A 14608-nucleotide genomic window follows, 5' to 3' on the forward strand; every position below is an offset into this window, starting at 1 on the left:
TTTCACCAATTTTGCCATTACTATTCTTTGTAGAGCAGAAAGATCCAGTTCAGAATGACATGTCACATGTAGTTGTTATGCCTCTTTCAATCTAGAACAGCTGCTGTATTTCCTTAACTCACAAACTTGACATTTTACATCACAGACCATTTTTTCTGCATAGTTTTCATCAATTTGGTCCTGTCTTGTCATTCCTCAGGATGAAACTTAGGTTAGGCATTTGGGCAGGAATACCCAGAGGTGAAGCTCTCTATCAGATGTTGCATACTGTGGTTTGAATGTTTGTTCCCTCCAAAACTCGTGTTGACATTTAATTTCCAATGTAATGGTTTTGGAAGGTGGGGCCTCTAAGAGGTAATTAGCCCCCCATGGGTAGATTTAATGCCTTTAAAAAAAAAAACTTTGGGGAGTGGACACTGTTTCTTGCACTCTTGCTCTCTTGCCTTCTGCCATATAAGAAAGTCCTCTGCAGACACCAGCACTTTGATATTAGACTTCCCAGCCTTCTGAACAGTGACCCCAAATTTCTGTTCATTATAAATGACCCAGTATCAGGTATTCTGTTATAGCCGTATAAAGTGGAGTAAGACAGAAGTTGGTACCAGGAGCTGGATGTTGCTACAACAAACACCTGAAAATGTGAAAGTGGTTTTGAAAGTGGGTAAGGGGTAGAGGCTGGAAGAATTTGTAGGAGCAGGCTAGGAAAAGCCTAGATTTCCATAAAAGGAGCATTAAGAGTAATTCTGGTGAGGGGTCAGAGAAGGGAAGAGCTGTAGGGAAAGTCTGAAACATCTTTAAGATTACTTAAGTGGTCTTGAGCAGAATGATGGTAGAAATATGACACTAAAAGACATTCTGATGGGGTCTCAGATGGAAATGAGGAACAAGGTATTGGAAATTGGAGGAAAGATTATCTTGTTACAAAGTGGCAAAGAACTTGGCTGAATTGCTTTCATGTTCTAGGACTTTATGAAAAGCAGAACTTAAGAGTGATGAACTAGAATATTTGGCAGAAGAAACATCTAAGCAACAAAGCATTCAGGATGCTGTATGGCTTTCTTTAACTGTACATAGTAAAATGAAAAAAAAAGAGAAAAATAATTCAAAGATGGAATTTATGATTAAAAAGGAAGCAGAACATAAAGATCAGAAAACTCTCTGACTGGCCATGTAATATACAGCGTGTTTAGGAGAGAATACCAATGGTGCCGCCAAGCTACTGCTTGATAAGATTAGTATGGATAAATGGAAACCAGGTGCTATTCATCAGGACAATGGAAGAAAGACTCTGAGGAGATCTTTGAAGCTGCCCTGTCCATCACAAGCCCAGAGCCCTAGGGCATTGTGGGCATAATGGTCTCAGGGAATGGGATTGGGGTGCCTGTGGAAACTCAGGGCTCACTGCTCAGCACTGCCTGTGGGCACCATGGACCTGCATTCTGGTGCAATACTCCTCAGCCACCCCAGCCATGGCTCAAGTGGGCCCAGGTGCAGCTTGACCTGCTACCCCAGAGGGCACAAGCCCAGAGTCTGGCTGTGTCCATATGGTGCTATTTCCGCAGGTTTGGAGAATGCAAGAGCTGTGGGGGATTGCTTTATTCACTAAGATTTCAAAGGATGTCACTGAGGGTCTGGGGGTCATGGCAGAGACCGATTGCAGGGGTAGAGCCACTGCAGAATACTTCCACTTAGGACAATGCCCAGTGGAAATGTGGGGTCAGAGCCTCTACAGAGCCATGGAATGGGAGAGGGGGCTACCCTAAGACCCCAGAACTGTGGAGCCACCAGCATGCAACACTGGTCAGGGAGAACTGCAAGCACGAGATTAACTGTGAGAGAGGCCGCCTGAGTTGAGCCATGGGGGAAAAAAAATAGATTATTCTCCATTTTTAAGATTTAATGTTGTTTTCTGTTAGGTTTTGGACTTAATTTTAATCAATTGTCCCTTTTTTATTGCGTATTTCTCCCTTATGGAATGGGAATGTCTATCCTGTGCCTGTCCCACCACTGTATTTTGAAAGTACTTGTCTTTGTTTCATGAGCTCACGGCTCACGATGACTTGTGCCTTGAGTCTCACCCACATCTGATTCAGATGAGACTCTGGACTTTGAACTATTGAGTTGATGCTGGAATGAGTTAAGACTTATGGTCTATTGGAATGGAATAAATGTATTTTGTATGTTGGAAGGACATAAGTTTTGGGGTTTAGGCAGGGTACTGTGGTTTGAATATTTGTTCCCATCAAAACTCATGTTGAAATTTAATTACCAATGTCCCACTATCAGGAAGTGGGCCTTTAAGAGGTGATTAGGCTTCAAGGGCTTCATTCTTGTGGGTAGGTTTGATGTCTTTTAAAAAAAAAGGATTGGGGAGTGGGCTTTCTCTCTGGTTCTCTTGTCTTTTCATCTTCTACCATGTGATGGTGCAGCAAAAAGATCCTTTCAAGATGTTGGCACCTGGATATGAGCCAGTAAAGTTCTGTTCATTATAAGTTATCCAGTCTCAGGTATGCTGTTATAGCAGCACAAAGTGGAGAAAATGGACAAAGCAGCACAAAGAAAATGCATGATATGAATTTGTCTCGTTCCTGGGGATACTAACAACTTTCATCACTTACCATGTTTCTCTACTATGAAGTTACAATTTTTTCCCTTGAAATTAACAATTATTTGGGTGGAAGGTACATGTAGATTATGTAAATATTTCATTCCCCATCAAATTTTCACTCCCTGTTTTTGCATCCAGATTTATTGAAAAAATGAATTAATAATGCAATGATTGCCATATTGTGATTTTCTTATTCCACCATTTCTTCTACACTGATTAGCTGGCATTCTTTTAAAATGAAAAGCTCTCTTCTCTTCCTTTATTTATTCATGTTTTTATTCATAATAGTATGAACTAAAGAATTCTTATTATCATTATTTATTTTGATACTCAAATTGTTCCAGATTTTGCCAGTCTAATCCCCTTTAGACTATGTCCTATGTGTTTTTGACACTTTACCATCTTTCTTGAGCACTTTCTTATTTTCTGACCCAAATACATGTTTCAGACTCAATTTGTACTTTTCTTGTTTCAGGCCTAAAGTTGGTCATTTTTTCCAAGAAGCCATCCATTAACAGAGAATAGTACTAAGGAACTAAGATCCAGATGCCTGGTGTGTCCACTGCTAATGAAGTGTTGTTGCTTCTAGGCCCTTCCGTTAGACAGAGCTACATGTACATTTACATCTATATGTATTTCTGTGTTCACCCATACATAAACTGAAGACGGTGAAAAGTGCGTAGCTTCTAAAGAATAATCCAAATCATTGTGTAGTAATGCTATAAAAACGTACCCCCAGATTTAAATCAATGACTCCTTTATCTCATGTCTTGAACTCTAGGTTGAGGGAGACCTAGAGGATTTGCCTTTAGTTAAAGCTCTTATTCATGTTGGAAATAGATTGAAAAATATTCTACTAGATGCTACTACTAGCTAAGTTATTCTATAGAGTATTTCCCTCCATTAAAACAAAAGTCTTGTTTTTATCTGAAATGATCTATTTTAAATATATTTTCTCCATTTAATTGAATTGCAAATTCAGGATAGACACAGCTTGAAAAGTCCACTGGCAACAAATGACATGCTTTTAAAGGGAAATTATTAATTCAGTAAAACACCAAGGAAAATAAATACACAGTTCTGCAGCCAAGGTAAGTGCACATACTAGACTAAGTATGGATGAAAAAACTGTCCTTTGTCAAAATCCTGCCATATGATAAGCACCAATTTTGTTGGAAATTACATGGCTTGATTTTTTCTTAATTTGATGCTTTCCTCAGTCAGACATTAGGTTTCTGTAAAATCTGATGTTTTATAAGCAGAATAAGTGGAAAAAAAATCAGATGATTATTGGTTCATTGACCTTACTGTATTTTAAATGACTCCCATCACCAATGGTAAGACACATTCGTTAAGCAAGAGGTATTATAAAATAAAGTCTCATAGCTTTATTTGACTTAGAATCTTGTGCTACTTATATGTATGTCTGGATATGTGTATATATTTTCTGAACATGCTGTCGGTGCATCTGGCATGCTGAGTGCTTTGAACTAAAGGAGAACCAAGGTTTCTCTGACCTTCTCCAGTCCCTGTCTCTCCCCCCTCTTTCCCCCTTGAAGTGCAGGGAGGGGGCTTTTTATGAAGTTCCCTTATCTGACTAAGGGACATTCCTCCAGAAGGAATACAATTGTCATACCCCCCCCTTCCTATAATCTCATCAGACAGGTGGAATTAACTCACAGGAAAGGAGACTAAAGGTCTAATCATCTATTCCTCTGAGGACTGCTACCTGAGAGAATTTATTTGAATAGCAAGGCAGCCTTTGTCACCTTTGGTTTCCTCCCCTCACCCTCCAATAACCTGTTGCCACCCCACCCCACACCCCAAAGCCCCAAGCCCCTATTTCTTTTTGTAGCTCAGGATACTACTAAAATTTCCAGCACGCAGCCCTTTTTTGGATCTTATATTTTGTGAAGCTCTCATGAGTATGCACATAATAAATCTCTTTGCCTTTCCTTCTGCTGATTTTCCTATGGTCATTCTATTCCAAAGATTCAGATTATCAAATATTCTGACAGTAGAGAGAAAGTTTAAAACTCCCCTAAAGTGTATACTCCAGATTTTTATGATGCATTTATATTTTTTTTTCCATTTTTTTATGGAGTTCAGAGTAATGTCACCCCAAAATATGCCACTCAGATATCAAAATTATTTTGAGTTGAAAGCAATTGAAAAAAGCAGACACCGGAAGACCTCTTTGCCCTTCCCCTATCTACCTGAAAACAGAACAAAATTCTCCTTGTGAAGGTATGGCCTTCTCCACCTTCCCAATTTCCATACCGGGAAGGGGATAACAGCTTTATCACCAGAGACAAGGAGACACTGAGGAAGAATTTATACAAACACACTTTACTAACAAGCCTTTATCCACCCTTAGTTTCCTCATCTATTTGCCTTTCCACACTTTGCTGCCCTAGAAACTCAAGTTCTTACCTTTTGCTCATCAGTTACCTCCAAAATTACTGTTCTTTGCTAAGATGCTTATATAAGCCCACATTGTAACCACCCCACTCTGTTACTCATGACTGAGTAGTTGTGTGTATGCACATGTATGTGTTAACAAACCTCTGTTTGTGTATCTTGTGAATTTATCTTTGTCAATCTAATTTGCAGGACCCTAGCCAAGAAACCTAAGAAAAGCCTAAAGTTACTATAATTCCTTGAAAGTGGGAACCACTTTGAGGCACTCCACAAGTTTCAATACCAGGTACAGTAATCTAAAGAATAAAGTGTAAATTTAAAAAAAAAATTAACTCTTCTTGAGTTATTTTCAAATAATAGACAGGTCATAAAAATTACACCTCATTCTCTCATTATACTTTAGAAATAATAGAAGACTTACAACCAATTGGTTTTCATTATTTTTTACAACTTACTTATCTAGGTCATTTGATATACTTAGAACCAGGATTACCAAGTCACATTCTTTCCTTATTGTTAACATGAATAAATGTTCAAAATGCTTTGCTGGTGGATTCTGAGAAATAATGGATAATGGAAGATAAAAGGGGTTGAGTAACTGGGTCTATTTAAAAGGTGAGGCCACCCCAAATTAGTAGATAATATTGGGTTGACCTTGCTACCTATTAGCATATTAAACAGACACCTGTCATATTAATTCATTTTAATGAGAAAAAGAAAAATGGACCTACACTTATTTTATTTCATCAGATGATTAGCTTTTCTTTCAATTAATGATGGAGAAGAGTGTACTTATTTTACCATAGTACATTTTATTATGTTTAAAACCTTTGAAGATAATGTGCATTTTCTGAAATTTACTTAGTGGAAAATAAGCATGATTTTTTTCCTTTGCTGATATGACTGAAAATAGTTTGTGAGGTACTTACGCCAACTAGAAGCTAAAAATTAAATATGCTCAAATATTTTAAGTTATCGAATATTTATGAAAGTTGACTTTATATTATGTTATATTATTGAATTTCATTAGCTTCATCAAATTAATTACAGATAACTTAGTCATTCTATGGAAGTTATGGGAAAATCCAAAAAAAGAAAAGGTGGCTTTCTTTTTTTCTTAATATTTTTTATTCCATAATAAATGAAGAAGACCAAAATATGCCACTTCCAAATATACTTCTTTGGCCTATTTTGAGATTGCTGTTCACGTGGGCTGCAAACACAGGAATGGCTCTGAAAAGCTGCCCTTTGTGGGGGGATTTGAATCTGTAGAGGAAATATACCTTTAAAGTAAAAAGCAGATGTAAACAGGCTTTCTCTGAGGTCCCCTAACCTACTGTATCTGAATCTAGGAAAGATTAACTCACAGGAAAAAGAGACAGAAAGTCTGACACTTTTAAAGATCTGACAGAAACTTTTACCACAGGCTACCATCTATTCTTTCTGAGGGCTGCTACCTGTGAGGTGGCATAAAAAGACAGCCTCTGTTTACCATTTCTTTCCTATCCTCTTCCTCCCATAACCTGTCACTTTGCTCCAAGACTCCATTCCTTTCTGTACAGTATAAAAACTTCAGTCTTCTGTCTCTTCTTTAAGTCTCATATTTACAGAACTCTTGCGTTCAAGTGCACATTCATAAATTTGCATGAACTTTTCTCCTGTTGATCTGTCTATTGTCAGTTCATTTGAACAGATACAGACTCAAGCCTTCAGAGAAAAAGTTTCAAATTCCCCACACAAATTACTGCACTTACTTGTACTAAAAAAAGATCACAAAGGAAACATAAAAATGACAGAATCATCATGTTCTAACAGTTTAAATAACATTGGCAATTATTAAAGCATTCAACTCTAAGTCACCTTTCTCCAACTAAAATTTTATCAAAAACAGATTAGTTTACTTATTCACAATAATTAGAAGAGTATGCAAGAATATTTTATACTCAGATATTTTCCATCTTATCACAAACTTTAAGTCTGGAAATTCAGAAAAAAATTTAGTTTAGAAAAAAATAAATTATTTTGTGTGGTAGTGAAAGTATCTCTTTTTATAACATTTATTTTATGTCATTTATTTAATTTGAATAATTTAATTTAAGAGTACCAGATTATGCCACCCCAACAAATGCCTCTTCAGCATACAGATTATATTGAACTAAAGGTCATTGGGAACCAGCAGACACAGGCAAAGCTCTAACAAAAGAGCATAAGTTTTCCTATTGTAAAATAAATGTACATGTATAAAGGAGATTTCCCTTTGTAAAATGTGCCTCCTTCTGCCATACCTGGAAAAAAGGACTCTTAACTCTTATGGATGCAGAAGACACTTACTTAAATTTATATAACACACCTCCCTAAACAACTCTTGTTTCCTATACTTTTTCCTTGTCACCTTCTCATAACCTGCCTCCCCTGCTCAGAAGCCCCAAACTCCTTTTCCTTTAGCCTAAGATGTTATATAAGCCCAAATTCTAACCAGCCACTTGTGTTATTCATCACTGGGTGCTCCCATGTATACATGCATGAATGCATGATGCACATGTTAACATACTTTTTTCTCCTGTTAATCTGTCTTTTGCCAGTCTAATTTAAAGTGCCCCAGAGAGAACCTAAGACAGGTAGAGGAACATATTTTTTATTTCCATAATATAATACATAATACAGTAGTAGACCAGAATATGCCACCCCAGAGTATGCCTTTTGGACATAATGATTATTTTGAGAAATTGTAGACACGGGGAAAGCTCTGAAAACAGAGTAAAAGTTACTCATCTATAAAGGAAATCTCCATTTGTAAGGGTGTTTTCTTCTCTTTACCAAGAAGGATGACTCTAAATCACTAGAGAATCTTAATCAATGGAGAAGTCACTGACAGATTTTCATAACAAACATTATCCATGACCCTTGTTTACCATGTTTTTCTTGGTCACCTTACAATATCCCACCCCCTGTCACCAATGCCCTCTTTCTTTGTTTCAGTTGAAGATGGTTTTTAAGCCTAAATTCAAAGCCATCTCTTTGAGACTTATTCATTTTGGGGAGTATATCCCATGTATATATGAGGTATACATGTTAATAAACTTCTGTTTTTCTCTTCTAACCCTGTCATTTGTGACAGGGGTCAGTCCCAGATAAGAATTCTGAAGGATAGAGAGAAAAATTTTTTTTTCTCTCCAATGATACTTTTTTCCTATGTACTCATATTGAATGTATTGTTTATTGTGCATGAACTATAAAAAAATAGCAGGGGTTGCTATCAAGAAAATCATCTATAAGATTAAAGATAAAATAACTTACTGAGTTACTGACTACTTTTTCTTCTCTTTTTAAAGTTATGAAATATTCCAATACACAGAAAAAGAGAGAATAATATAAAATGAAATCTTCCAGATTTAACAAGTATTTGTGTCTTACCAATTTAACAAGTGAAGTTGCTGGGTCAATAGATATGAACACTTTCAACTTTGCTATGCAATGACAAATTATTTCCCAAAGTGATTGCACTAAAGTAGATAATTTAGTAGCAGATGCAAAAAAGTTTCTCTTCCCTACCTACTAGCAAATATTTGGTACTGCAGAGGTTCACATTTTTACCAATCTAATAAAAATGAAATGTTATATCATCGCTGTTTAATTGGCATTTTCAAATTTTTCTATATTTATTGGACATTTGAGTTTTCTTTCACATTAAAATCCTTTGCTTTTTTTTAAACAAGGTCATTTTTTTTTTTGTTTTTTATTGATTTTTAGGCTTTCATATCTCCTGAATATTAATGTTTTATTTGTTTTTGTAGGTTTTTGGTTGTTTTCGGTTTTCTTGTATACCAGTTTAAAATTTTAATATAGTTGAATTTATCATCCTTTAATAACTTTTGCTTTTTATTCTTACTAAAGGAATTCTTCTTTACCTAATATCATGAAAATATATTTCTATTTTAAATGTTCATATCTCACATCTAAATAAAGTGCGTGCATATTTGTTGATTTATTCATTTTAAATATTTTCTATTGACATGATTTTAGATACGATTTTAACTCTCTTAGCATGTTATCTCCTCTATTCTCCATTTCTTACCATAGAAGTATAGAAGTTTAGTTATACTACCTTTTTTTGGTTAAATAACATTTAATATTTGTATTAATATAACTTTGCAAGCATCACTTAAAGCTTAACACTTTAGTGTACTATAACTATGCTTTCTCTTCTCACCTTTTGTTTTTCCAAAAGTTATTAGTAGCCTCCTTTTTAATTTCTTCTTCCTTTTCTTCCTTTGCTTCCCTCCTCCTCCACAGATTTGTCTATTCTTATATCCTCCTGGAGTCTCTCATTGTAACTACCTGCAACACCAATCACATAACACAGTCCACCTACACTCCCACCTGCAGACCTCAATTCTTCTTCTACCTGAATTGGTTGCTCTCCAGTCATGCGGTATAGCTGTCACCCTACAACTTTCATTCGCACTCATCCTCAGCATTTGATTTGCCTTTTATTTATGTTGGGTTCCCTTTATTCTTTCTCTTATCTTCATTTACTTCTTTGTTGGAAGGAACACAGCTTTCAGAAGCTTTGCCAGCTTAAAAGATGTTATAATCACGGAAGACATAGGGATAATGTTCAACATGCTTATCTTTTGAGCCACAATACTCCAATCTGAACTAATTGCTGTCTATTACTCATGGACGGCAGTCACCCTGTGCCTTCCATTTTATTTATTTATTTATTCATTTATTTTTTAATCATACTAGGGATTCTCTTTTCTTTTATACCTCTGGTTTTCTGAATCATTGTCACATTTTCTAGGTTTACTTCCTTATTTGAAAGGAGACATCCCTGCTATGTTCTGAATGTTTGTGTCCCTCTGAAATTCATATGCTGAAATCCTAACCCCCACTGTGATGGTATTAGGACAAGAGACCTTTCGGAGATGATTAGTTCTTGACAGCAGAGGCCTCATGATTGGGATTAGTGGCCTTAACAAAGAGACCCCAGAGAGCTAGCCTCTTCCACTATGAAGGATACAGCTAGAAGCTGCCATCTCTGAACCATAAAGCAGGCCATCACCAGACACTGAATCTGCTAGCATTTTGATTTTGGACTTCCCAGCCTTGAGAACTGTGAGAAATAAATTTCTGTTGTTTATAAGCTATCCAGTTTCTGGCATTTTGTTATAACAGCCCAAATGGACTGAAACAATTCTTAATAGCTTCCTTGGGCTGAAACCAAAGGAGGTAAATTTTTTGACACTTTGCATGTTTGAGAATATTTGTGTTTATTCTCATACCTGTTTAATAATTGGCAGGCTATTGTATTCTATGTTAGAGATAATTTTTCTTCAGAATTCTATAAGCACTATTTAATTACCTTCTTGCTTTCAGTGTTGCTGTTGAGAAGTCCAAAGCCATTTTGATTCATGACCTTTTGTATGAGATATGGTTTTTGTTGGTTGGTTTTTTCACAGGAAGTTGTGGTACCTTCATTTTGCCCTGAAGCCTCATTTTGTTCTGAAGTTTTATAATCACATGCCTTGATGTGGGTGTGTTTTCATCTACTTGACTGGACATTCTGTTTTTCTCTTTCATTCTGAAAACACATAGCTCACAGTTATGAAAATGTTCTACACACATTTTATAAATTCATCTCTTTTATTTACTTCTTCTAGCATTTCCATTATTTCAATATTTACCATCTCAATTTATTGACTTTGCTATTATGTCTTTTGTTGCATTGTCTTTTGCTGTTTTAATTTATGGGTGATTTCCCTTTTCAACTTTATTTCTTAAAATTTATGTTGAGCATTTTTTAAAATTCTGCTATTATATTTTAATTTATCAGAGCTTATTTTTGATCTTCAAGTGCCATACATTATAGCATTTCATTCTTGTTAGTGGTAAATTATTTTTTTCTGATCAATCTGAAAACATTAATAAGCATTTTAAAACTTTTTTTCTCCATGTACTGTTTCTTTCTTTCTTTCTTTGATATCAGTTATTTAATTAGGGTCTTGGTAAGAAATTTAGAACAATAATTTATGAGGATAAACTCCATTCCTCATGGCAAAACAGATTGCTGGTAGCCCTGGAGCTGAGGAATAGCTTTGATTTTTGGTAAAATTTATGAGTCTGCAGCTTTCTGATCAAGATTTCACTGATCTGCAATCTCATATTTCTCTTTCTCCATGTTGAACATCAGCTTCCTGGTGTCCAAGCTTATGCAGTTTCTTCTTGAAGTACGTATCAATGAGGTGTTTGGGGATTTTCACATTGCTGATTTCAGTTTTTGTGGAGGTGTCAATGACAAATTTCTGGTGTGTTCTATGCAGAGGAATTTGACTGAGGACCAGAGGCCCAGTCACAAGTAGTAAGCCACTGCTCAGCTCCTTCAAGAAAACCACCCTGGTGCATCTGTGGCACCCAGTGAAGATGATCAGAGTGGTCCCAGGAGTGATGCTAGGTTGTCATCTCCTCTCATGCTGATTGGAGGTTTTTTCCTAAACCATGGCTTAACAGCTTCAGTAGGAAAATAATATCTAAGCATTTTGTGATGGTTAACCAGCCAGGTAGCATAGCAAGAATCTTCTACTTTTTCTTTTCAATCCTGGATTTAGTTGCTGAGTATTTTTTCTTGTACGTGGCCTTTCTGGAAAACACAGCAGATTGGGAATATCTGTTAATTCCTCTCAGGAGGACAGGGTTTCAGCTGCAGAGAGGCTTCTCCTTTTTGGGCTTTTCAGCCTTGAAGTTAGTCTTTTCAACCTTGCCACTGGCATCAGTCTTCTTAGCTTCAGGTTGTTTCTCATTAGTACCTGGCTTTTCTGCTTTTTCACCTGCCATCTTGCAATATGGGAGAGAACCGGTTTTCATTCTTTCCATTTTTTTCTTCCCATTTGTTTTCTAATCAATGTTACAAGCTTACCTCTGATACCTGCCGAGCTTTGATGCAGGTAAACCTAGATTTTAGAATTTTTATAACTATCCACATGGGATGGTGAGAATTTTAGAGTCCTCTATCTAGTGCAGTTTGGTACTTGAATCAGATTTCATGAAGAAGTAATGGCTGGAAATAAAAATTATAGAGTCATCAGTGGTTAAAAGACAGCTATGAGAGTAAATAAAATTGTGCTGGACTGCAAATTGAGATTTTCTATGTATGATGACCAGTGGTGGTTTCTTTAAACCGATATTTATCACCTGATAAAATTCACACATAATTCTTGTATTTATGTGCAAAATAATTAAGAGATGTTTGTGTGCTGTAAGTGTTCCATTTAAAGGTACATAACATGAAAATCAACTACAATGTATATTGAAAAGTTAAAATTAAAATAAATAAATAAATAAATAATAAAGGTACATAACAAAAAAAAGATGTTAGAAATAGTCAAACCAAAAACAACCCTGGTGAGAAAAATCAACTTTAAAAATTAGTAGCTTATATTAATACTCATAAAGTGAATAGATTCCATTAATATTTATAAACATGAGCATTTCACATAACCTCAGATATGTAAAGTTGACATTTTACAATTGAGTACCTGAAAATGATCTAAGCTAAACAATCACTAACTATATTTTTGGGATGGAGAAAAACAGCTGCTTGGTGTAATAACAAAAAAATAAATAAGATATAAAATAATCCCAAATTGTATCATGTGAGTTAACTATTCAGCATAAACCATTTTCAAAATTTGCTGCAAAGTGTATTTCTATTTTTCATGTGATTACCACTGTAAAATTTAAATCGTACACAGCTAGAAAAAATTGCTTTCTTAATTATCATAAAATTATGCTTAAGAATTCATCAAATCCTTAGAATTACAGATTTGAAAAGAAAATGAGAGCTGGTTAATAGAACTTTAACAGTAATGTTCAAAATATGAGCAATAACACTGAGCTATGCTTTAAACAATTCACAAACTTTCTTTTTGAAAAGGAAAATATAGTGTGGTAGAAGATTACTTGTATTGTGCCTGAGAGAAATGACAAAAGTATTAAAAAAGTAGTTATCAAAAAAAAAAAAAATCAAAGCCCAGCTTCCTTGCTACTACAATGCCGTTTATCACTCGTTCCTTTTCCCGTAGATTGAATTTATATAAGTTTTTTAACTTTATCCACTATTTGTATTAGTAGTTACTAGTCTTCTACAGAAAGTGAGCGTATTCCCACAACGTGTCTAAAATGCACAGCATGCTTAACAATAGAAAATGAAGATAATATATATTAAGGCACAGAGCAGATCAGCTGCCAGATCAATTCTGGCTTATTGAAGGGTTTATAGCATGTCAAAATGATATTGGTTGAACCTGGAAAATATTAAATATTTTCCAAAATTGTCAATTGCAAACAATTTTCTTTTTATCTAGAATAACAAAATTGCAGTCCTCAAGATGAGAGCAGTAGACAAGATAAAATAGTGGATTGTAGCATGACGTTTTTTATACCACCTTAATGAGGTACAGTTAACATACAAAAAGCTGTAATATATTTAATGTGTACAACTTCCTATATTTGGAGATACGTAAATACCTGTGAAACCATCATGACAATCCATGTAGCGTGGCATTTTAAAATGTGTATGGGAGAATAGAACATGAAATCACGAGCATTTATAATACTAATTAACAATTTGCTACAATGTGAAGAATAGTTTTCTGGAAAGGAGATTAAAATATTAATTTATTTCAAAATAGCCTTTGAAATTTTAAAGAGCAAAGTCTCAGCAAGAATGCATTTAAAAATCCATATAATAATTATTTTTTACAGTTTTGTTTCTAATTATTGGAATTCATAATAAAGTAGCTGATTCTAGCAAAAGATCCTAGCATGACTACAGTTTCTTCATATGTATTAAATTTTGGCTTGGCTATAGGAAAATGAGAATCGTACAATTATCTTTGCTGTCTTTAGAAATGCTTCTGGAAGTAGGTATCACTCTATAATTTAAAAAGTAGTGTATCTGATTTTTATCATCTTTAACACAAATGCATAATACACATATAAAAGCATTCTAAATATTGCTTAGCTAAAGAACACTATTGGCTGTTTATGCTGCATAGTCATTCCATAGTATTGATTTATAGCAGAAATACTTTCAAGGGAGTCCTGTGTTTGCATAACAGTGCCATTTCTCAGTTGGAGTCTTTTGCTTGATGTAACACCAAAACCTTGAAATGAATGTTATTTGCTGAGTAGAGAAAAGAGACAAACACGCAGCTATCATCATTCAAGCAGTAACAATACATTTATGCTAAAGCAGTAATTTCTTCCTCATGAACTCTTACAGAGGCGTTCAGCAATGCATAATCACTTATCCTTCCTGCCATTCACATTGTTTGGCTCTGAATACACAAATCACCATAACAACATGGAAAATGAAGAAATATGATCATTTCGAGTTTTGTTGTTCAATCATCTAAGCATTTTTCCTGATTCAATATGTACCCAATTGTTCCTATGAGCAGAATTGAATAATCTTCACCATTACGTGACACTTTCTTCTTTACAAGAACAAAGCTAAATTTCCAAATAGGATTATGTATCCCTAGAATTTCTAAATTTACTTCCTTATTGGTTTTAGAA

General features: G+C 35.0%; 1 pseudogene; it reads right to left on the reverse strand.

Annotated features, from left to right (window-relative positions):
* Nucleotides 1–11046: 11046 nt before the first annotated feature.
* LOC103598815 lies at nucleotides 11047–11863 on the reverse strand (annotated as a pseudogene).
* Between the last annotated feature and the right edge of the window lie 2745 nt (nucleotides 11864–14608).

Source organism: Galeopterus variegatus, unplaced genomic scaffold (assembly GCF_000696425.1).
Source record: "Galeopterus variegatus unplaced genomic scaffold, G_variegatus-3.0.2 Scaffold2747, whole genome shotgun sequence".
In the NCBI taxonomy this organism is placed as follows: domain Eukaryota; kingdom Metazoa; phylum Chordata; class Mammalia; order Dermoptera; family Cynocephalidae; genus Galeopterus; species Galeopterus variegatus.